The sequence below is a fragment of the Poecilia reticulata genome, chromosome 8, assembly GCF_904066995.2.
Source record: "Poecilia reticulata chromosome 8, P_reticulata-male-v2, whole genome shotgun sequence".
Lineage (NCBI taxonomy): Eukaryota > Metazoa > Chordata > Actinopteri > Cyprinodontiformes > Poeciliidae > Poecilia > Poecilia reticulata.
Window position 1 is genome coordinate 11,558,896 of NC_088837.1, and position 23,704 is coordinate 11,582,599.

General features: G+C 39.2%; 1 protein-coding gene across 4 annotated transcripts in view; it reads left to right on the forward strand.

The window, feature by feature from the left end:
* Positions 1–3,360: 3,360 nt before the first annotated feature.
* The window catches only part of LOC103468615 (voltage-dependent T-type calcium channel subunit alpha-1I), a 165,970-nt gene continuing 145,626 nt past the window's right edge, over positions 3,361–23,704 (forward strand). For all 4 annotated transcript variants that reach the window (XM_081609898.1, XM_081609899.1, XM_081609900.1 and 1 more), the window contains exon 1: positions 3,361–4,374. The gene's annotated coding sequence lies outside the window, so the exon portion shown is untranslated. The remainder of the gene's footprint in view (positions 4,375–23,704) is intronic.

Below are 23,704 nucleotides of genomic sequence, written 5' to 3' on the forward strand. Positions count from 1 at the left end.
ATTCTTTTCATACAGACCAGCCGAAGCAGTAAAAACGCCTGTCGCCATGGAGCCTCCATCAATGCACTGCTGCCCTCTGTTTATTTTTATTTTTATTTTTTTTTTACCTCCGTTTAACCTCATGAGTCACTAATCATTATAAAAAAAAAACGTTCAAGTCTTTCATTCCTAAATTCCAACCGACGGCTGCTTTTGTCATGTACATTTGCTGTCTGCATATGACCCAATTCAAGTATTGCTGTGCCCTATAAGTACAAACTTAAACAAAGCACGCAAGTCAGCAAATATTCCCTCTTTCAACTACTGAGATCTTAATTATTCACCACTTATGAATAACAGACTTTACCTCAAGCTGGCAACTGGGGGTATTTTTGCACATGGAGGTTTGAATTAATTATGACTTCCCAATGGGGAAAACATGCAATTTTCATTCCTTCATATTGTTTTATGTTTTTTATTCTTTGCAATGTGATGCTGCAAAGCTCCAAACTTGACTCAATAACTTGAACGCTAGTTAGCTTACCTGCAACACTTTGCAGAGTATTTCACATTTTGACATACTGTACGACAATCAGAAACTGAAATGCATCTTCATGGAATGTTATGCGATGGCCCGACATGGAGACGCACATGATTGAGAAGTGGAAGGGAAACGTGTTTTACAAATGAAATCTGAATGGTTTGGCATGCGTTTGTGTCTAGTCCTCTTAACTCCGACACCACTAGATGAAGTCCAGCGCAACCAGCTGCCTGCAGAAATGGAGAATTGTAGAGCTCACCCGGCTTGTTGTCAGCATCAGCAATGTTGTTCTGTGAACACCTCAGAGGGTGTGTTTTTTCTTTCTTCATCAGAGTCAGTCTGGATGATAAACTGGATTGAGCGAAATATGAGGAAATCTTGGAAGAGAACGTAGAGGGTGAGGCTGGGGCAGAGGCTCACTTCCCGTCAGCACGACATCCCAAACGTACAACCAGAGCTCCAAGTGAAAGACTTAAATCAAAGTATATTAATTTGTTATGCTGAGGCCTAAAATTGTGATTGAATTTGTCGCAAGACCTGAAAAGTTGATATTCACAAACCCTCTCCATCTGATCCGACTGAGCTGTGTTTGTTTTGCAGGATCTGATCTAAAAGGCTGGGGCGAGCGAAGCTGACGCAAACTGTAATTTTAGGTGGTTTAGGAGAGGAATATAATAAATTCATAAATTTAATCAGGGGTTTGTTGTTATCTAAAAATGACAGATTATAAGACGAGAAAATCCAGCACTCATCAGGGAAGATGACGTTAAGTCAGACTAATGAAGGCAACAAAAAGGGATAAAATGGTCTGCACTGATGAGACATTTTCAGCACATTGGACAGCTCCAAGGAGGGGCCCTGCTGGCTTTGTAGCTGTCCGTGGGTCTAAAAAGGGAAAATTAAGAAGCTGGAGAACAGAAGAGAGCATGAGAGTGTTTCCATGCCCCCAAACTTCAAAATAATTTTATCCCCTGACGATTCTTCATCTGCATTAGGCAACACCTCTGGGTGATTCATCTTTTCCTTTTTTTCAACATGCTTTGATACCCAGAGATGGGTCAACTTTCTGCACAGTGCAGCATGCTGTGCATCATCCCTTCATACAGAAATGAGCTACGGCTTAAACCGTTTGTCGTTAACAAATCCCCCATGAGGATGCAGACCTTCAACCACAATATGTTTCAAAATAATGCATACCTTTGTCATGTAACAAACTGCACAACTTTTGATGCTTTAAGCTTTTTGTTTTGATTCATCAACAAAAATATTGTATGGTTGTAACGTGGGAGGAAAGAGATGCATGGTTTCAATATTTTTTTTTTTTTTTACAAATTAAACTTAATTAAGTTTTTCTGTGAAAACATAAACATGCATTCAAAAACAAACAAAAAAATAACCCTCTTAATAAGAATAACTAAATATTGTTTCTTCGCCAAGATTTTTCATGTTTGTTTCTATGTAACCACCTGGCAGCACCATGCTGTGGGGATGCTGTCCACCAGCAGGGACGGGTAAGCTGGTCAGTGCTGAAGAGGAGAGGAATGGAGCTCAACTTAGAGCAGTGGTTAAAGAAAATCCGATACAGGATGCAGCTTTGCAACTTTTGCAGCCTTCCAGCAGGACTTAAACAATAAACATACAACTAGAGATACAATACAAAAGGATAATTCACATCAAAGCACGTTTATCTCTGTCAAAGACCTCGATGCAATTAAAAATCTGTGGCAGGTCTTAGAATATGTTTGTTCTTTTAACTTGACTGACCTTGAACTGTTCTTGCAGAGGCAAAGAGCAAAAAAAAAAATGTCAGTGTCTGAATGTGGAAAGCCGCTCAAACGAACACATTTGATCAGCTGATCAGATCTATCAGATAATCTTAATAAGCAGAATTATCAGATATCAGTTGTTATTAATTTAGGATAAAGACTAAGCAGTGCGCTGCATTGTGTTGAATTGCTTCAGACCAGTGAACCCATCAATAAACAGGATGGTAAGGCGAACTAATGACGGCAACAAGAGCCTGCCTGCACTGATTAGACATTTTCAGAACATTGGACAGCTCCGAAAAGGGGATCCTTTCGGCTTTTTATTTGTGTGGTGCTACAAAAAAAAGAGAGGAAAAAATCTAGACGCTGGAGAAAAGAAGTAATGATGTTCAGTGTCTTTAAACTTCCGCAGATGATTTTCAATCGCCATTATAAGCGACCCCTTCCGGCAGCTTGCGTCTCTCTTTCTATATTTGAAACCGGGAGCTCATACACAGTGTTTTCCGTAAGCAGTTAATAAAATGTCCTGCGGCTTGTTCCAGCGCAGTAAGGTATGGCCACATCTCTTTCCTCCCCGATCATGCGCGCACTTTTCAAAAACTCATTCCTCCGTGTTGGACTCAGACCTGCTCAGGCGTGATTCGGCCGCGTTCACGGCGCGGAGGCGCGCGCGCGCCGGTCGGCTGGAAGACACGCCGCTCAACTTGGTTATGCGTCCATAACTATGCACCTGCTTCTTTTGTCTTTTGTGCCTGCTCAATGCCACGTTACTTCAGTTGCCTCAGATCACAAGGCTGCTTTGAATTGCTCACAATGGTGCAGTGTTTTCCATAAAACATTAAAAAAAAAAAAAATGCAACATGCACTCAAAGATAAAGAGATGAAGGAGAGCATATAGCGTGGCTCTTTCCTGTCTGTCCAGGCCTGGTATTAGAAAAGTGGGTTCAAAAACATTTAGATCAGTTTATTTTATTACCGAGTGATTTACTGCTGCAACACCAAATGTAACCCCCCCACCCCATTTCTCTCTCTCTCTTTCTCTCTCTCTCTCTCTCTCGCTCTCTCTCACACTTTCAGTAATTAAATGAAAAGATGAGGCTTTGATGCGTCGAAGACAAAGCAGCATGTCAATACAGCAAGTAACAAGTAAATATCAACTTCTCTCGTGTGTTAAACTTGTCAGTGAAAATTAGTTCTATGCGACCGGGTTTTCACCGAGCCTCTGCCGAGATATTTCGGCTGCATGCGGCGCCGGTTTTCACAGATGCGCCCCTCCGACGCTTGCTCCACTGGGAGGGAGTCTGGGCGCATGATGGAGTGACGGCGATACTCTCTCGGAAATTGTAATGCTTCAGCCCGCGGCGGGAATTATTAACTGTTGCTGTTTTCTTTTCTTTTCTTTTCTTTTTTTTTTTAAACTGACACGCCTTGTTTTTGGAGAAAACGTCTGGAAATGTCAAGTTAATCACCGAAATATCTGTCGGAACGAAATGGGATAGAAAAGGGGGGAATTGCGCAACATTTCCTTGGAAATGAACCAACTACAGAGATTTTTTACCTTTTGTCAGAAAATGTTGGGTTTAACATTTTCGTCTTCTTGTACTGTTTTTTTTTTCTATTTTTTTCGCAGCGTGCCCTGTCAACGTGACCATGATGGAAATAAGTGTTCCCAAATTCCTCTGCGCATACGGTTTAAACTGCAACTCTGATCATTGATTATATCTGAAATCCAGTTTGCTCCCTAAAGGTGATTTGAAGCAAAAGTTGGCTGACTGTGCTTGGATTTTTTTTTCCTCCTTTATTTTTTCTTTTTTCTCCCGGTTCAGTGAAAATGTGAGTTTCAGCGCGCACCAGACAGTCGCCAAAGGCAGAACCCAGATTTTCCACCGGGGGGGAACCGGGCTTTGTACCGCAGCGACGTCCTCACCGTTCTTCTCGCCGAAATGCCTCTGGGTGCACCGATTCCGTAAAGACACAAGTGGATATTGCTTCTCCATGGTGTTCAACGACCAGGTGCATCAGGGAAGGCAATATCTGGGCTGTTTTGTGCAGTAAATGCTGGACACACCTTTTTGAATGTCCGTCAAGGTAAGTTACCTACCGCCGACGTAAAAGGCTTATCTCGTGTTGCTGTGAGGGACTAGGAAGGGGTTATTATGGAATACGTTTGTAAAACCTGAAAGAGAGCGTAGAGAGGTAAAAAGTCTTGCCTAAATTTTCAGTCGTTGTGATCCGGCAAGTGATGCATAATGTTTCAAGTTTTAGCTTCGAGAATGTGATTTCTATGGCTATGAAAAACGCTCAGCAAACACAGAAATTTGTGGAGATTCTTACTGTACGATCACATCCAAACTGCGGGTTTCATAGAATCTGCCATACCGTGATTCTGTCCATGAGGATCATAACTCAGATGCCATCTTCTCCAAGGCACATTGTTCCCCCTCCTCCTCATAGCTATTGATAAATAAGCAGCTAACAAAATTGTTGCATCTCTAAAAGTTAAGGCCTTAAATAAAATGTCTGCAGGTCCATTGGTGCAAAGTAGGGACTGGAATAAAATATTATCAAAGTTAATTTTGAACATTTTTTCCAGCTTACTTTAAGAAAAATGTTAAGTAAAAAAAAAAAACATCTGCTGCAAGTATCTGATCAAGCTCACCATAATAAGTGGTGTCACCAAATTTCTCTTCATTCATTCCTTACTCGCTTACTAAAAACAGACCATCTTTCATCATGGTCCTTAAGCCATACAAATGTGCAAGCTTCTTGTTTGTGCTGCACAAGGTTAATATGATGCCCATAGTGCCAATCCTGCCTCTTGTCACATTTGTTTTATTTTATGTACACACATAGAAGATACAATTGAGGGGCTGCACAGTTGGTAGCACTGTTATCTTGCAGCAAAAGGTTCTGGATTTCAATCCCAGCCTGGGGTCCTTCTGCATAGAGTTTGCACGATCTCCCTGTGGGTGTGAGTGTGTGCGTGTGTGTGTGTGTGTGCATGGTTGTTTGTCCTGTCTGTCTCTGTGTTGCCCTGCGACGGGCTGGCAACCTGTCCAGGGTGTACTCTGCCTCTCGCCCGTTGACCGTTGGGGATGGGCACCAGCACCCCTCGTGAGCCCACTAAGCGTGGAAGCTAATGGATGGATGGACTGTTAAAACTGACCATAGCTGCAATGGGCCACAATGAAAAAACATAATGTTCTGGAAGATTAATGTAGAATTGTGGTTAATCCTAAGGAACATTTGCATAAAGGCAACGCTCTTCAGTCAGAAAATCTTGGTCTGAATTTAGTAAGAGATTATAGGGGGAGCAGACTGGGGGTCCCAAGATCCTAAAAAACCCTGTAGGATTTTTAGGGACTGTAAGGTGTTCCCTAAAATTACATCCATATTGGATATATCCCAATGACTCAGGCTCCCCTAAAATAAACCCCACAGACTATAAAATGCAATTTATATGAAATTAACTCTGTTTTCCATAACAAAGATTTAAAAATAAAGGTTACGCAATTTTGTTCAACTTTCCTTGCAATGACATTTCCTTTTACAATAAAATTTAACCTGGAGGTATAACTTTCAGTTTTGCCGCAGCCAGTGTTTGGTGAAAAAAAAAAAGCAAAAAAAAAAGCATAGTTTTATTTCAAAACTACTTTAACAGTTTTTGTGTGATACTGAGTCAATGTTGAGTTGGTGTTGGATAGAACTTTTGCAGGCATGAATGGCTGTTGTTGGTACAGACTGCCACAGGGCGGCAGTATACAAATTGTAAATTTTGGGAATATATTGTTATTTGTGTTGGTTTTGAGTGAACAAAAGGCATGTCAGCAGTGATCATATATTACAGCAGGACAGCATTGCTACTTGGAAATCTCTTTCACCTCAAACATCAAACGGACCTCACTTAAGATATTTATTTGCTATCCTAATTACAAAGTATGACATGCTCACAAGTGCAACAACTGGTTTGTTTATTTGTTGTGGTGCTGTGGGTAAAATTTAAGAAAAGTTTGAACCTTGTATTAACTTTCTTTTCATAGGTTGATGGATTAGAAACTTTAAATGCCTTCCTAAATTCACCGCAGGATGAATTTAGGATATTGTCCTCTTTTCTCTTTTCTTGCACAACATTGAGGCAAAACACAACGGATTCACTTTGGAATTCTGCATATCAACTAGAAGAGAGAATTTTAGTTTTCCTTTTTGGTCCATCGGGTCACAATGACCCGAAAGCAAATTGGGCAACAAGCAATAGACCCGTTGAAAAGATAGAGAGCGCTGAATTGCATTTATTAGTAAAATGTGGTAGAGAAACAGGACATGGTGCAAATATGAGAGGAAAACCAAAGAAGAACAGAGAGAGGAGAGAGTGCAGGAAGTCTAATGATTGAGGGAAATGAACGAAGAGAAAGAAGTGGCGAGACGAGGAGGAAGGAAAAAACACAAAGGGCTGGACGGAGCACACAGAGATGGAGTGGGATACATGTGCATCTGCAGTGAATGCTGGTATTATTAGGTTAGGTGAAACGATCGGTTTATGCTCGACAATTGTGCGGTGAGGGCAGCCACATGCTGCGCCTTGAGAGTCTCCTGCGAAGGCCAGAACAAGTGGGAGAGAAAGGGAGGGGAAGGGGGAAGAGGCGACGGGGAAGGGTGGATCTGAGAAGAGATTTGGTAGCTGTGGGTGTCGATATTCTATTAAGGAGAACAAAGAAATGCAAAGTGCGGAAGGGCAAATACCAGTGGTGTGTACGACACTGACAAGAACACACATGGTGGAAATAACTCGAAGAGATGACCGAAGACACACTTCATGCAGATAAATTGTGAAAGGGTTGTAGCTCTGCTTAGAAGTGCTTTTAGATTCACCTCAATGATTCTCTCTGCATTCAACAGCAGCTGATTTAAACGGGGGGGGAACAAACAAAAACAGCAGGTGTAATCGTTTGAAACAACATTCATAGACCTTAAGCCACTCTGTTAAACATATGAGTGTAGTAAATGAGGTGGTCCTGACTTCAGGCCCACCTATCTCTTTCTCTCTGTGTGTCTCTTTCCCCCTTCCTGGAAATGTGAGTCACTGTGAATGCCACTGGCAGGCACGGCTGTTGACTCATGAAAACTCACCCACAGGCTGTTTCTTTTTCTTTTTTTTTTCCTTGGCATGCTGACTATGATTGTAACTAAAGGTGCTCATCAGTGTATGTGGGATCAGTGTAGTGTTTAATGACAGGATCCGTGCAAATGTCTGGAAATGTGATGAAAATGTGGCGGGTTAAAGAAAGAGAAACTTAGGCTGAGTTAAAGGAGAAATGAATGAGAAGCAGGGGTTACAATTAATGATACTTTTTGTTATTTCATGTATGAGCTGGTAATTTAAAAATATAGTTCGACCTATAGGCAAGAAAGCATAAAACATGCTTAAACATTTGTACCAGAATATTAATATTCATTTCTTAAAACGCACACATTTTTTTTCATTTTGTCGGACGACTACTCTGGTATTCTCATTGGCTTTTTATTCTTTCACTTTCCTTGACTTTTAAGTTATTTCTCTGCAAATTGATACAACATACGTATATATTGTAAAAGTACTCTATATTATGGTATATGAGGTGCACAGTGGCACGGTTGTTAGCACTGTTACTTTCACCAACAAGTTCCTGGGTTTGAATCCCTACATTTGACTTGAGTTGAGAAAAGATGCTAAAATGTAAATGTAGCGATAGCTTCCTGAAGGCGGAGTGTCAGAACAAGAGTTTCTTAAAGAGACAGAGGCCCAATTTCAAGACATTAAATTACAAAGGCAAATTTCTTTTAAGCCATATTTCATATATACATCATTTCTATAACAACTGAAGGCAGCACTGTTACTTTATTGTGGTGTATAGTGGTACTTTGTGACTGGAAATCATAAAGTACTGCCCCTTCAACATGTTAATAGGACTGTGGCTCAAACTCTCCATACTGCATTATACTTACATGTATCTTATAATGAATATAATCTACTTGCAAATACCAGGTTGTTTAGATGTCTCTTACTTAGAGCTCCTGTTATTTCTTCTTAGGCAGAATTATATTTCTTCCTCATCAATATTTACCTATGTTTATTAGTCACCTATTTGTCTGCAGATGTACAGTTTATTTTATGACTTGTATAATCCTCTTTTTCCTTTATTTACATTTAAAATCCACAGATTGGTGGGTCATGAAGAAAATCACACAGCTGGAATAAGCACAATACCGAAAATAATATATATTTTTTAAGAAAACATTTCTTAACACAGGAATCTTTGATGTGGAAAAAGATCTAAAATATTAGGAGGGATTATCAGCTCGGTCTATTTTTGATATTCGCACACGCTAATTTTTTTCGTCAACCTTTTTTACAGATAGTTTCCTTAACCGATGGGGTCTCAACGTGACATCCGTGCATCTGTTTGCATTAGCACAGAGCCCCCTGTGTGTCCTTTACAGTACCACGTTTTATCCAGGAGCTTTCACTCAGTGTGCTCAGGTGTGTCAGTGCAGCCTAACCCAAATGTAAGCACAGTTGTCAGCAGATAATCTCTGTTGACAAGCAGCATTCAGCCAGTCCCCCAACGCCCCAATTATAGATGAATGTATGCTGCACAGCAGTTAAACGAGTGGATTTATGGTGAATGTCAAGCTTTGGGACTAGACGGTGTCTTTTTAGATGACATGGTAGGTGACAGGTGTTTTACAATATTGCGGAGTGTTTACTGAGCTAAAACGAATTTTCTGAAAATACGTTTAAGTTGCTCGGAGCCAAAAAGAGAAACGATTGTTGTGCAAGCAGAAGACAAAGGTAGAATCTGCAAATAGATGCGTTAGACGACCTCCCTGACAAAGTCATTTTGTAAACATTTCGGTGAATATTGATGATATTTTAATATTCCATGTGATAACATAACCTAAAGGGAAGATACTATTTATTTATGGATCTGAAGGCAGCTTTAAATGCAATGAATGCCATATATTTTTTACCCAAATCTTATTAAAAGTTCATCATTGCTTTGTTTTCATGATGCTAACCACTCAGCTTCAGCTCTGTGCTGTAAGGAAATTTTGAGTTGAGTTGTGTCATTTTTAGTGCTGCGGTTTTATTACTCTTTCCCCCTCAAGATTTCAGCGTTTTCTTGTAATAACCTCACCACTGTCCCTCCAACAGTTTTCTGTGGAAATCTGCTACCATACTAAGCATATATGTCACTTCACCTCTGCCTGCAAGATGCTGTCCTCCTCCTTTCTAAATCTGAGTTGTCTTTACATACAAAATCCTGAAAACCATATTCTTCTACATCAAATCGTACGCTATATTGTATTATATCCTAATATAGCTTATCAAATGGCATTCAAAAAAGCATTCCTACTTCAGTATTTGTCTATTCGAACACTGGAATATGCTAGATATTGTGTCATTATGCTGTCAGACTCTCCTTTTTGCTTTGAGACTACCCTCTTTACACCAGATTACAACCAAGTCATGGTCGCAAGGACTGTGATGGCCGTTCGAACAGGGCCGGATAGTGGCGTATCTGATTTTATCGTGAAAACATCCGTGGCACTGCTAGAGGACATTTCTTTGACTGTTACTGTTTGGCAAACAGGGTTTTCCCTTCTGATTCCCCGACCTACATGACAGTATGCGGCTGAGGAGGGTTTCTATACAGAAGGGTGCCATCCTGCATAGTTATCTCCGTCGGGCACCCGGCTGTGTGAACATATCAAGGCAAGTGCAAAAAATAGAAATGATGCGAATGGAACCCAAACTGGTTCTACTTACAGTTCCTCAAAAACACAAACTTCTGACGTGTGCAATTTGGAGGTTTGTGCACTGTGTTCACAGCAGAGAGAACTGTTCCACGTCTAACACAAGATCCCTTTGTGCAATCATCATATCATCATGTTTATGGCTGTGCATATCAGTTCTACACAGATCTATTTTCTGCCTAGTGAGCAGTGGAGTGATACAATGCATCTAGTAGCTGCAAGTGTTATGTCAAATAATTGGAGCGCTTCTATCCCAGTGTGGGTTTGATAAGGTCACAGCGTTGGCATAAGCCAGGTTGGCCTTCTTCAAACCCCTTGAGGACCAAATCTATGCTGGTGCACTCAAGCCACATGTCGTGGATAAGTCGCCAACGCTGATAGTGGGATCTTTTATGCAAAACCCAGGTGCTAACACAGTAACGAATGGACATGATCTTTATGAAATTTTTGTGCAATCTCAATACAGTTCAATCTCCGTCACTCATACTCAAGGGATAGACGCTAAATTTTTGTGAGAATATCAGACTTTAAAATATATCCCCTCTCTGCTGTTCTTAAGAATTAGGATAAGAGCCCCTCTGCTGCTACATCTACTGACGCTGCAGAATATTATTACGCTGTCTATACCCACACGAACAGTGACTTTAGCTGGCACTTTTATATTGTATTGTATTGTATTAATCACACACTAAATGCTTGCATTTTTTCATCTTCAGGAACCTCCCGTGTGAAATATTCATTCAATTTGGCCCAAATTTCTTCTCACTCTTGCACAAACCGAGGCACAAGTTGCGACACGGCCCTCTGGTGCACGCATGTTGTCCCTCGGCGGGCCTCTTTGGCGGCTGTTTTGTAACCTGTCAGGACTGACACCAGTAAGGGAGGCCATCTCAGGGCCGCTCTACCGTCACTAAATCATTTTGACGGATAGCGCATCCCACCATTTAGCTCCACTCTGCTTGTTATTCAATGGAAGTAAATAAATAGAACGGCACCTTGAAGATTTGTGACTTTAGAATAAACATAATTAGGCGTCACTGATGCCTCATTATGCTTTAATTAGGAAAAAAATAAAAAATTCTCCTCCTATGATCTATTGATGATAGTAAGTCCTTTGACACACAAGTATTAGCATTATTAATAAAGCCCTGCTTTATATTTGATAAATTTCACGTAACTGCTGTAGACGTCAATATAGCTTCTGTCATAAGGAAATGATGTTCTAATTTTCTAAATTGAACTATCCAATAGTTTGAAATAAATTATAAATCTTTTGTGCAGCAACTGTCCCAATTTACAGTAACTTTACAAGGATGTGAACGACTTTTACTCCAACCAAAGAATGTTTTCAGAAAACTCATTTGGATCTTATTCAGTTCTCAAAACTTATAAATGTTAGCTATGCATTATGCAGCCATCAAATCTAAGCAATAACAGAGAAACCAGTCCAGAGCATTTGCTAAAGCATAAAATCACCTTTGCACTGCCTCATACCAGTGAACTTGTGAGAAAAGGTGCTATAGCTTAATGTACCTCAACGTAAAGTCACAAAATCTCATGCCAAGCAACTTTATAGTGTTTGTTGCAGCAGAAGCAGCTTTGAGTAAGCAGTTTGGAGACTCTGGGTGAAATCAGGGAGACATTTGACTCGAGTTATCTCTGGAAAACTTACCTGCTCTGATCGGACTCTGTCTTTTTCTCTGTATACATCCTAGAAAATGTGCAACTGATCCTTAAGGACTGGTATCTTCCCAACATATCAGAAAATCAATATTTTATTTGACTGTTGTACCACATAAAGAGCTACAGGTAGATTAGTTAGAAAATTCCCCCCTGTTACACATGTACACGTGTACGTGTGTAACGTGTGTAACGTGTACACGTTACACACGTTATGTATAACGTGTACACGTGTACACGTTGAACCAAAATAATCTGGTTCCTTGAAGATAGGAACCAGGTTTCCAGGTCTTGGTATTCCCAGATGCAGCCCACTGAGGGGGAAAAAAAAAACGCTCTGAAGTCATGTTTGTGCATGTTTGAAGACAGCGAGGAAGCGGTTGTCTTTGTCTTCATTAAGGTGGTACTGACAGTGATAATGCACAACAACACAGACCAGGGCTGATTACCATTCTAATTTTAGCAAAACAAAGCATTGTGTTACTGAATTATAATAATGTTTTCCACTAGATTTAAAATGTCTCAGCTGTTGAACCAATACAAATTTTGCCATTTAGGATTCAGCTGCACTGATATATTTCTCCATGGAAGGACTAACTTGTTCTAAAGGATTCTCAATGTGCCTGGTTTCACCTCTCGTGGTTGGTTAACTGTGCAACCTGGACAAGAGCTGGTAGCAATGTGCACATCAATGGGAAAAAGAGCTGAGTGCAGAGATTTCTGATGAAGATAAATGGCGTAAAGCCCCGAGTGTAGAACCTGGACAAAGTCACCTCATTACAAGACTAAATTAATAAGACTGTTCCCCGGCTGAGCAAGGTCTCCACATGCCAGTTAAACCTGATAAAACAAAATGTGTCAATTATTGTAATCAACTAAAGTCTCAGGTTTTTAAATCACTAACAGAAATATTCTCATAGTGGATGTATGCTATCTAATCTGCCTATTATATTCCATTGCTACAGATTCTGAGTCAAGCAGTGCCCTGGTATGGAGGCGTCTTCCTATTTTGAAACTGAAAATTTGCAGAATTGGGAGAAAAATGATTAACTTATCCTTAACTTTAACAAGGCTTTTTAAAGCTCTATGTCATGTTATAAAGTTATTCCCTTATCAAAGTCATACCTGGCGTGTAGGTTTGCTTCTTTCAAGCATGTTTGAGGAATCCTTGAGTCTCCAGTGGAGGCCATTCTGAAGTGTAGTAGTTTTTCCTCTCCTGTGCATACATTTTTGACCAGTCTCTCTTTCTTATTGTTGAAACATAAACACTGACCTCAGCTGAGGCGAGTGAGGCCTGCAGTACTTTAAAATAAGTAAAAATATAAATTCTTGGTTGTAATCTGACCTGCATGTGTCATCGACGTGATCTCGGAGTATAATCTGGCAACTCTTGGGATGATCCAGTTCTGTTTCATGTTTTCTCCATGTGTGTGTAGCATGACCCTTTCCACTATATCTTCTAATTAATTGGGTGTGGTAGAGTAAATATTTGAAGGTGAACTGCTGAACAATATTTATAGAAATATTTACAAAAAATGCTCTTTTTCTTTAGAATTTAAAAGAAAAAAAGATTTTCTCCATGAAATGGGTACGAAAAACTATAGAGTTCATATAAATACAATTATTTGTAACTGAAATCTCCCACTGCAGCAGATTCATCCTTGTTTATGTCATGCATTCAGATGTGACCAGGATCATCTTTCAACACGCAGAGACACAACATTTAAAATGAACGCTAATAAGGATGTTATTCTGAATATATGACGCAATCACAAAGCACATTTGAATTTATATCAATTATTTCACCTTGTCACTATTTGTCTTTCTTACACCTCCTTGTCTTCTCACTTGTGTAATTTATTACATTGCGTTAACCACCAACAAGAGTTGAGAGCATCATATTGCTCACCTCCTTTACACGGAGTAATTACTTTTCACCATTCCGACTGAAAACGGCATTATGAGCATGGCATTTTCATCATTAGCGTCCATTTTTATCACAACAAATTATTTTGTCATCATTATCATTATCACAGCCACTCCATCATCACTTACAACAGAAACTGCCACTGCTGGAAACTAATGGGCTGATTAATGTAGCTACATTTGTCTTGCAACAACGGTGACGTCTACGTAGGACCGTTAACAATGATACAGATGTTTTAAAAACTCTACGTTTTCTGTACTCGTGCGCTGCTCGAAAATATGAGTTATTGTCATGGTTTGACCTTAACCTGAAATTTCAAGAGGTTTCTACACTTTTGAGAACGACTGCATATACGCACCCTTTCCAAAAGAGCGGCTCCAACTTTAGTTTGGCTGTGTTGCTATGAGGTGACAGTTTAAACCACAGCACAAACATAAAACTCATAAAATCTGTCATATTTTAGCAGGTTTTTCTGTTAGTTACAATATTATTTGTACACCACGGCACTTTTTTTCAATCAAAACTTGAACACGCTGGTGGCTCTCTGTTTGAGAGGCAAGGAGCGAACACACACATTCAGACAGAAATGCAAACACATGCACATAAAATTCTTAGAGCTGCAGGGCTGTAAATGTCAGTCCTCTCTCTGTCTATTTGCTGATAGATTTGATTGATCGTGGGTTGTATGCGTGCGTGTGTGTGCGTGTGTAGGTGTGTGTGCTCATGGGTGTATGCTTGTGTGTTTGAATTATAGCTCATGAAGAAAAAGGCGGAGAAATCCAAGTGCAGAGGCACACAACTGATGAATTGGACTTTAGTTTGACCTTTCAACAGAAATTTCCAAAATGTGTTATTTGCAATGGTAAATCTGCTCAAGTGCCTCCAGTTTTTTTTTAATTTAAAACCCACAATCTTTTTCATGTGAAATGGCAACAAGAATCTACATAAGCTTCTTAATTGTCATGTCAGTGATCACTAGTCTAAAAAATATCATGCCCTACTTTTAGTATCTGTGCAAACTTATCTTTGTGTTTATGTTTTACTGAATTAATTGATTTTTTATTTTTACATTTGCTTGTCAGTATAATCATTACAAGAGCCTCTTGAGTTTTATATAGAACATAAAGCCATTTGAAAACACAAAACTGAACAAGTAAAATGAATAACAACAGAATAAAAATGAAAGTAAACTTGTTATACCAGGGAAATGTGTAATAAACAAGATTAAAGTAGTAATGGAAAAAGCTCATTTCTTTGTGCTTTTTGTCAATTGCAATCATCTACTCCAGTAGCTTGTCCTGCTACATAAAAAAAGCGGGTCATTTTAATCTTTGCCACCATTCTTAACTGAAAAAGTTATCTGCTGCGTTTTGCATTGAAGAACTTGGTTTTAGTTTCTTAATTCTCTATTATGTGAAATCCTCCTTTTGTATGTTTTTGAACTGTCATTTGGGTCTATAAAACAGCCCAAATGCTAAAGAAAAAAAAAAAAAACATATCCAGGAATTTAATGGCAATAGGTAGTTGTTAAATTGGTGTCAGGAAAACAGCTTTATCAAAAGCTTCCCAGGTTTTACGTCACAATCGGTGGACAATGAAGAGTTACCAAGCAACCCAAGCAGAGCTCTGCCTCTGCTCACCTCATCATTAGAAGACATTTGGCCAGCTGGTTATACTGCTGTGTGTTTTGTTGTTGGCTGCAATGAACATGTGACAATGGATTCACTCCCTATATATGAGATAAATATGAGATAATGTTTTTACTGTGTGACTCTGTGCTTATTGCTAACTGTACACATAGAATATTTAATATGCGAGATTGTGACCAGACCCGTGTGTAAGGTGATTTAAACAGAAACTGTCATGGTTCTCTGCCTTTGAGCGAGGAGAAAGCCCTTGTGGGTTTTATGGTATGTTTCTATGGTTCTCTAAACTTTGGGACGTTTCCGCAGTAGATCTGGGATTTGCTCAGTTGAAGACAGGCGCAGTTTAGAAGTTGAGTTAAATCTGGTGCTCTGCAGCTTGATAGGCTGACACGGGCCTGAAGGCTGTTGGACTGACGGTCAAATACTTACGTTAGACAAGCATGATTTTAAAATGACAAGACATTACAAGCTGGGACTTTTTCTGAGGAGTCTTATATTTGTTTAGGGGGTGGAAGGTTGTATCCATTTGCTTATTATTGCACCTGTTGTGTTTTTACTCCCTTTTTTATTCATTCATTTTAAAACATTTTTGTCTGTTGTTTTGGGAAGTATGACTAAAGGCATGGCATGTGAATAAAGACAATCTCTCTGTTCTCAAATCCAAGCTTATTTTTGATAAGCAACGCCCAATTCCTTACAAGATCTTTATACGGTGGAAGCAAAAAACATGGCATAAGATGACATTGATTGCTGAGCTTGTCATCTATTGTTTTCTTCTTTTCACACTGCCTGTCTCATCTTTCCTTTTATTGCCAGATGCATATTTTAAAGACCAGGCAAGAGCCGACAGACATATGGAGCTATTACGGTTGTTAATGGTAATGATGTTGTGGTTCCTTTGAACACCTCCCTGCTATCCTGATTCATTGACTCCAGTCGCTCATAAAGACAATGATCCCATGCAAGTACCAGCATAAGGATTTGACAAACTAACACAGACATAAAACTGTGAATAAAAAATACTGATTTATGCATGGTAAAGACACACACATATTTGAGGGATAGCTAAGAATTTCCCTAATCTCAACTGCTACCAGGCAATAGTTACTAGTGAAAAAAAAAATCATTTCAACACATATTTACACATTCACACCTGCATAAATACCTAAACACACTTCATCTTCATACACACACATTTGCAAGACGTGCTGACACATTTCTCCCTTCCCCCCAAGGACTCTTGTAATTAGATTCCTACAGGCCGACTTTCTCAATTTCACTGCATTTAATTGGAAACGCACACAAAAGCAAAAACGTGCATGCACACGCAAAAGGCAAGACTCCACAGGTCCGAGTTTGTTGATCACAAGTTGAGGTGTGTGCCACTGACTCTAATTATTAATTTCCTGCCCGCCCCCCCACACCCCTCTCCTGCCTCATTTACAAATAAAGTCCCTTGCCTTATTAATTCTATCAAGTTGCCCAACGCTCTGTCAGGACATGACCAAGGAAGGAGACCAAAGGTGGACATTTTAGCGTCTTTTCTTGTCGGACACCTAGCAATGCGCCACGCTTTAACTGTTGACGGATGCGCAATTGTTTCAACTGTTGTCGTTGTCCCTTCACAGCCCGAGGTACGAGGGGAAAAAAAAAAAAGACAAATGCACGAGAAGCCACATGCTGCTCTTTGAATGATATGAGACTGATTGACACTGACATCTCAGCCCAGGGCTTTCCGCAGGGTTAAAAGCTCTGATGCACCTGAATCCAGCGAACCACTGTTGTGATATAATTTTAGTTAGAAAAAAAAAGCTACACGTTACGCTCTGAAACATTTTGACGCCGGGAAAAATTCTGTTTCCAAAGCGTGCTGTATTTATAGGAACGTTTAAGCATAAATTATGCTTTATTGAAAACACCAAAGTGCATCAGGTAGTCAGGAAACAAGGATTGATGTCAAATCAAAAAGGACTGCTTCATTTCAAACATGTCGGAGCAACACAGATGCATTTATCTTGTATTTGTTGTAAATTAAGGAAATTAAAACACAAGAGACTAAACAACTGCTGACACCTTGCTTGCATCATCTTGCAGCATCTGTAGAGTTCATACTCCACTGGGACTTTGACCAAAGACCATCTGTCGCAGGCTCCCTCTTTCTCATTTTTTTATATCATTCTTAGACAAATAACCCAACAGTCACTGACTAAAACATGCAGTACAGATTCGTGTCTGAATGGGCAGGATGGTAAATGTAACGTTTATTTTATCTTTCTTCGTACAGGTAAATCTCCCTGGGAGAATAAACCTCAAAATCAAGAGGCTTAAAATATTTCCAAATTATTCTCCTTATTAAATAATTGGAGCAAGCAATTAAGAAAGGCAATCTAAGGTGTTGTTTGATGCAGACGCATGCAGTGAACTAGACCATGAAACCTCTCTATTTTTGACAGCACTCTTCTTCCCTGGAGAAATACCCAGCATCCCGAGGCAGTCCCACTGTTGTTGCAGACATGCAGTTGGGAGATGTTTGAAGACTCATGACTGTATTGATAATACATGTTTACTGTTTAAGCTTCATCTGAAAAAGTTAACATTTTATTATGTCGAGAAAAAAATCAGCCCCCCCCCTTAATAAACAACATATCAAAGATCTGTATCAAAGATCTTATTGAAAGCAGTTGTTCTTAAAGCATAAGCTTACTAAAGGTTAGCAGAAATTCTTGTGCTAGTGTGAAAAGCAAATGTTTTGGTTATCAGGCTTCCCACTTTGGTAATTTGCTCTGAGTTAAGATTTCAGACAATAAAACTTTTTCTGTTTTCTAACAACAAGTTTTCTTTCTTAACCCCCAAAGAACGAGCAATCACCTTGTGTGACGTAAACCACATTTTAGACATTTTTCAGTACCTTTAAAAATAAAAAAAATAGCAAACATGAAAATAAGTCATACTTTGGACTTCAGCTGGGCTGTTACCTTCACCATAATTTTATCTCTCACATGAGTTTCTTTGTCTTCACAATGCGAGCTCTGTCAGCGACTCTGTTTAACAATTTTGTGACTTCAGAGGCACCACTTAAGATTTTCATTTTTGGTTCTGGTTGCCACATCCTTAAATAAAATTAAGTGGTCTGAATACTTTTGCAAGACACTCTGTATGAGGCATGGGATTCATACCTCTAGACCTGAGTAACAAGATGGAGCAGACAATCATTAGTATTTTTAGAACCGCTAGCCTCACAGAAACCACTTTTTTTTTTTTTTTGTAAATGTTAAGTTCTTTCTGCCTTTTGGTCTGTGCTGCTTGTTAAAGGGTTGCTTCAGGAGAGGCGAGGCAAACAGGGATGACAAGAAATATAACTTTTTGAGGAGAGCAGAACAGAGTTAAAGACGAGAATGAATACCCTGACATGCATATACAAGAAAGATGATGAGAAAACAAGATGAATACGAAGTGCGCCGGTTGCCTCTTGGTATTTCTTTAGGGAATGATTTGCATCACCATTAAGTGTTGCCTCAAGATTGTTGTAGCAGCATTGCAATAGCGCAGCAATGCACTCAAGTATCTATGAAGTTCAAATTAGCTTTACCAAATGGACTGTGACTACGAAGTCTGTTGTCACATCAAAAAGCAGTCACATTTTTTAATTATTCTGAAAATTTAAACAATAAAGGACACATATTTATAATCCTCGTCAGTGGATGCACCTGAGAAAAATGGAAATGCAATTTCTGGCAAAGGTACATTCCATATTAAATTTCTAGAGTGTGTTCGTATAAAAATTAAATGCTACCGTTTAAAAAAAAAGAGAGAAAAAAAAACGTACAAGCTAATAGGAAGCATGCATATGAAACGAGTGCTGAAGAGTGCTGCAGTGGGAGATTTCAGTACAATGTGGTTCTAACTTTAACTCTAATGACAAGCGAAAGAGAGGAAGAAGAAGAGTGCACAGAGAGAGACTAAAAGAAGTGAAATCAATTTATCACTTTTTCCCCAAAATGCTTATTTTCTACTGAATAAGCAATCACTGGCAGCATTATTGATGTCGGCAAGTGCTCCACTCTAAAAACTCAGCCTTCCGAAATGCAAAAAGCTCTCAAATCAGGAGTGGCAGGCAAAAAGAGAAAAAAAAGACATAATACAAAAAAAAAAATAGAATGTTAAGAATAATTGTTAGAGAGAGAAAAAAGAGAGGAACATCTAAAACTGAAACACAAAGAGAAGGTGGAGATACATCAGGAAAAAAATAAAAAATGCACTGAATGTGTGTAGACCTTTAGAGATTAGCATGTGAATCATTCCTGTGCTAATTGCATCAGCTTTTCACCATGCTGCGTGGCAACGGCTCTGAATGCGAGTTTACAGAAGTAAATTTACCGAGTACGTATGTTTCATTCAAACACTGCAATCTGAGACGTAACGTGTTCGGCACTCTAAACTCCAAGTGGTTCACGCTCAGAGTCACGGGTGCCTGATTGTGTTATGAAATGCAAGAGCAAAGAAGTGGAGAGAGGGAACATCCATAAGTGCCACCTTTATCCCTTTGAAAAGTCATTTAAATAAAGTTTCCTGTCGTCATACGGTGAATTAAGGATAATTCTTTATCATTAACGTGCTTGCGTTATGGAAATACGCAAGCATAAACTGATCAGGTGTTAAGTTTTGACCTGAAGCCTGTTATAGTGCTGCTCTCCCTTTTAACGTCAAAGCAGGCCTGTCTTGTCAATGCATGGACTCTGTTGGAGAGAGAGAGAGAGAGAGAGAGAGAAGCTGTAATTTTGTTTTTCACCTGGATATTAGCATCAGAACCTTCAAGTTTCTGGCTAGCAGCAATGTTAGTGTTTTTCTCTTGCCTCACAGCAAGAAGCACCAAGTCAGTAAGCATCCAATCATATAATCTGAAGCTACAATTGGTCAATTTTTGCTGCGTTTGGGGAAAAACAAAGAAAAAAAAAAGCATAGCTAGCTGTAGAGTTTGTCCAACTTTCAGTTAGTTCGAGGTGCGGGAGGCTCCATCAGGATGTGCCTCCATTCACCAAAACCAGAAATCTAGAGATGCGGTAATGGCTGAAACTGTAGAGTGGATGTCTGGTAAGCCTGATCTGATTTGTTGAGCTTCACAGATGGTATGGGCAGAATTTGGCGCAAACAGCTTCAACCTGCAGACCATGTGTCCGCGGTCCAGCTGGCTGTTGGTGGCGGTCACAATTTTTTAAAATGTATTTTTTACTGCAGGGGGAGTGATGGGGATGTTTGGCACAGGCACATTTTGGCCCCAAGAATCACGTGACGCTATTAAAGTAGCCTTCTTGTTGAATCCTTCAGAGGGTTAGCGACACTTTCCGCTTTAGTAGATTCAAAGTATTAAATTGAAGCTTAAAGATATACCAAATATTTACAGTACATTGTCTAAAATTGTAGGTTTTTCACCAAAATGTTACCCAAAGGCAGTAGTTTTTGTTCAACCAAAGACAATTCATGTTGCATATAAGTAAGGTTGATAATGTGACCGTAATGTAATATTTTGCTCTTCTTGTGCATTTGCTACTGATTTTTTAATATGTCAAGTGGCAATGTGACATATTCTAGGACTAATGGGTGCCTTTGGGAAAATTCAAAGGGTATTTTATATCTCCTCTTTGTGGATGATTCCACATAGACACGCTGAATTATGTATCAGAGCGTATAAATGTTTAAATTTTCCATGGAAAATTGAATAAAAAGGACATATTTATGACATTGTAGTTACCACTGTTTGCTCAGAGTTTGATTGTATTCTCTGTAGGTTATTCCCTTGGTACTACTTTTCTTCTATTCCAAAAAAGCATGATCTTGAATGTGTGCGTCACTTGTCAAAGATTTATTGTTTTATTTATTTTTTTATTATTTGCTGCTCCAACAAGTAAGATACAGTTGATATTAACTCCCATAAAGTTACGATTTCACCAGAACAATACGCATAAGGGTGAGTTTTTAGAAAGTTCAGTGAATTATGCAGAAAAATATGTAAGAGTCTGAAGATTACTGAACATATAAAGTGTTTTTTGTCCACTTAAGTGATGCAGCTGACAAATAAGCTGCATAATAAATGAGGCCCTGTAGGAGATTTTAATATGTAAAACTGAACTGCATGCATTTAGTTTTTCTATGGTCACAGCTGAACAGTTTTCTCTGCCAAGTCAAGGTATTTGAAATTTCAACGTTGTTTTACCGAAAGCCATTCACTGATTACGTACAGACCTTGTAAAACACACACACACGCACACGCACACGCACACACACGCACGCACGCACACACACACACACGGACCTCAGACCACTAATGCCCCCCTGAGTGTTTTGTTAGACTCTATTAAGAAGTGCCATCCATAGGTTGTAGACCAGGGGTATTCAACTCTATAGGCCTCGAATGGCTGGTATGTTGCAACTTTAATTACAAGTAAAGCAATGAGGAGTCATTCAGCAGTTGGCATTGTTAAAAAATTGCATACTGTTTTGAAGATCAGAGATAATTTTATTTGTTGCGTATTAATTTGCCTCCTAATATTTATTTTTATTGATCATTTTAAAGTAGATTCACAGGATCTATATTTTCCTGAAATTGAATAGCTTTAAGATTGGTTTAACTTGGAATAATAAGCTTGTTTGATATATTTTTTTTTTCTTACATTTGATCACTGAACATTAATTCAAGTTGAAGTTTCACTCGTGCAATCAAAGCAGCCTTATTCATTTTGTTATCCTTGCTTTAATGTGTTTATTCTGGTACATTAGGGCCTAATTGTGGGCAACCTCAAGTGATGCCTTTTTCAGTTTACGCATTCATTTATTCTTATTTATTAAGTACCCGGTACATCCAAGTTTGTGTCATTAGATGTTTATTCCTGTGCGCATTTCTAGATGTCTTCCTCACATCTCCCATCTCGAAGCTGAAGCAAAGCTAATCACTTCACTGCTTCCCAGTGGATAGGGCTAATGTGCTTAAGCAGTCCTGAGGGATCTGATGCTTGACAGCGTAGAACGGCCTCTCTGCCCGCTGATAGCTGTGCGCTTAATGTTTTTTTTTTTTTCTTTTTGTTGTTTTCTCTTACGGGACCTTCTCTCTTTCTCCAAACTCCCAGTTTAATTTCTTCCCTGTCACTCTTTTTCTGCCATCTGTTTGCTCCTGAATCCAAATCATCACAGCTTCAGAAAAGGAAACATTACTAAAAGACAGAGAGTGGCTTGTTGGGATAAAAACTGAATACTGCATTTTCTCTAGATCATAAAGCATTTTGTCTTATATACTAATCAAATTATTCCTACTGATAATTCTGTTCAATGTCTAGTAGGATTTCCGCTACTGTTTCTACTGTCTTTTATTATTAATTTTTCTTGCCTTCCCTCTCTCTGCTGGTTGGAGTAAAGGCAGGTTATTATCCACTGCACCTTAGTAATTTAAGCTCCATGAACTCTTGAACAGAGCCATCTTTTGGTCAATTAGAATTTGATCAGCTGGAATGATTGTGCAGCTCGTAAATGTTTTGCTCATTAACACCATAGAAGCACTTGGAGAATCCCACGTTGAGTTTTTCAGATTAGATATCAGCTTTGTTGTGTTTATACTGTACAGCGATGGCAGAATTTACCCAGTTCAGATTTGATCATCATTTGGGAAGATATTTTTAGATTTCAAAAACATACAATATTTTCTGAACCAGCAAATCACTAATGTGGAATTATTAACATAAACTTAATTATCAAACATAAATAAAAGCCTGCAATGTGCTCAAAGCAATTGCGTAGCTCTTTGCAATTTATTGTGGGATTTTGATATTACCAGACATGTTGCCACAGAACTCCTGATACCTCAAGTGGGCAGAAAGATATACTTCCCTCACAGTTTAAGTGTCAGTGATACTTTATGCTGTTGGTCTATGTCACATGTTTATTTAATCAGCTGCCATCACTCTGCATCTGGAGCTTCTCTCCATTTCTCTCACTCTCCACCTCAGTCTGACCTGCAGTCTGAATCTGGAAGGCTGCATAATTCTGGCACGACAAGAAGCTAACGCATAAAATGAGCTTTTAAGGTGTGGAGGAGTTCAGAGTTTGCGGTTTATTGAAGGTTAAAGCGTATACCTCAGCATGATTGATGGCGCTAAGATCTTCCTCTTGGCTCTGATTGGTTGTTTCTGACTTGGAGGTGTGTTTTTCCTGCACATGGTTGTAGGACCACAGGGAGAAGCAGTGGAAATCCACTTTTTTTTTTCACAGATTAACCGTCCCATTTTATATTCTCAGCCAAGGACATTGTGACCATTTTACCAAATGGGAATATGTAAATAACATTTCATTGTATAAAAGTTACTTACTGCAGCTTTAAATGCCA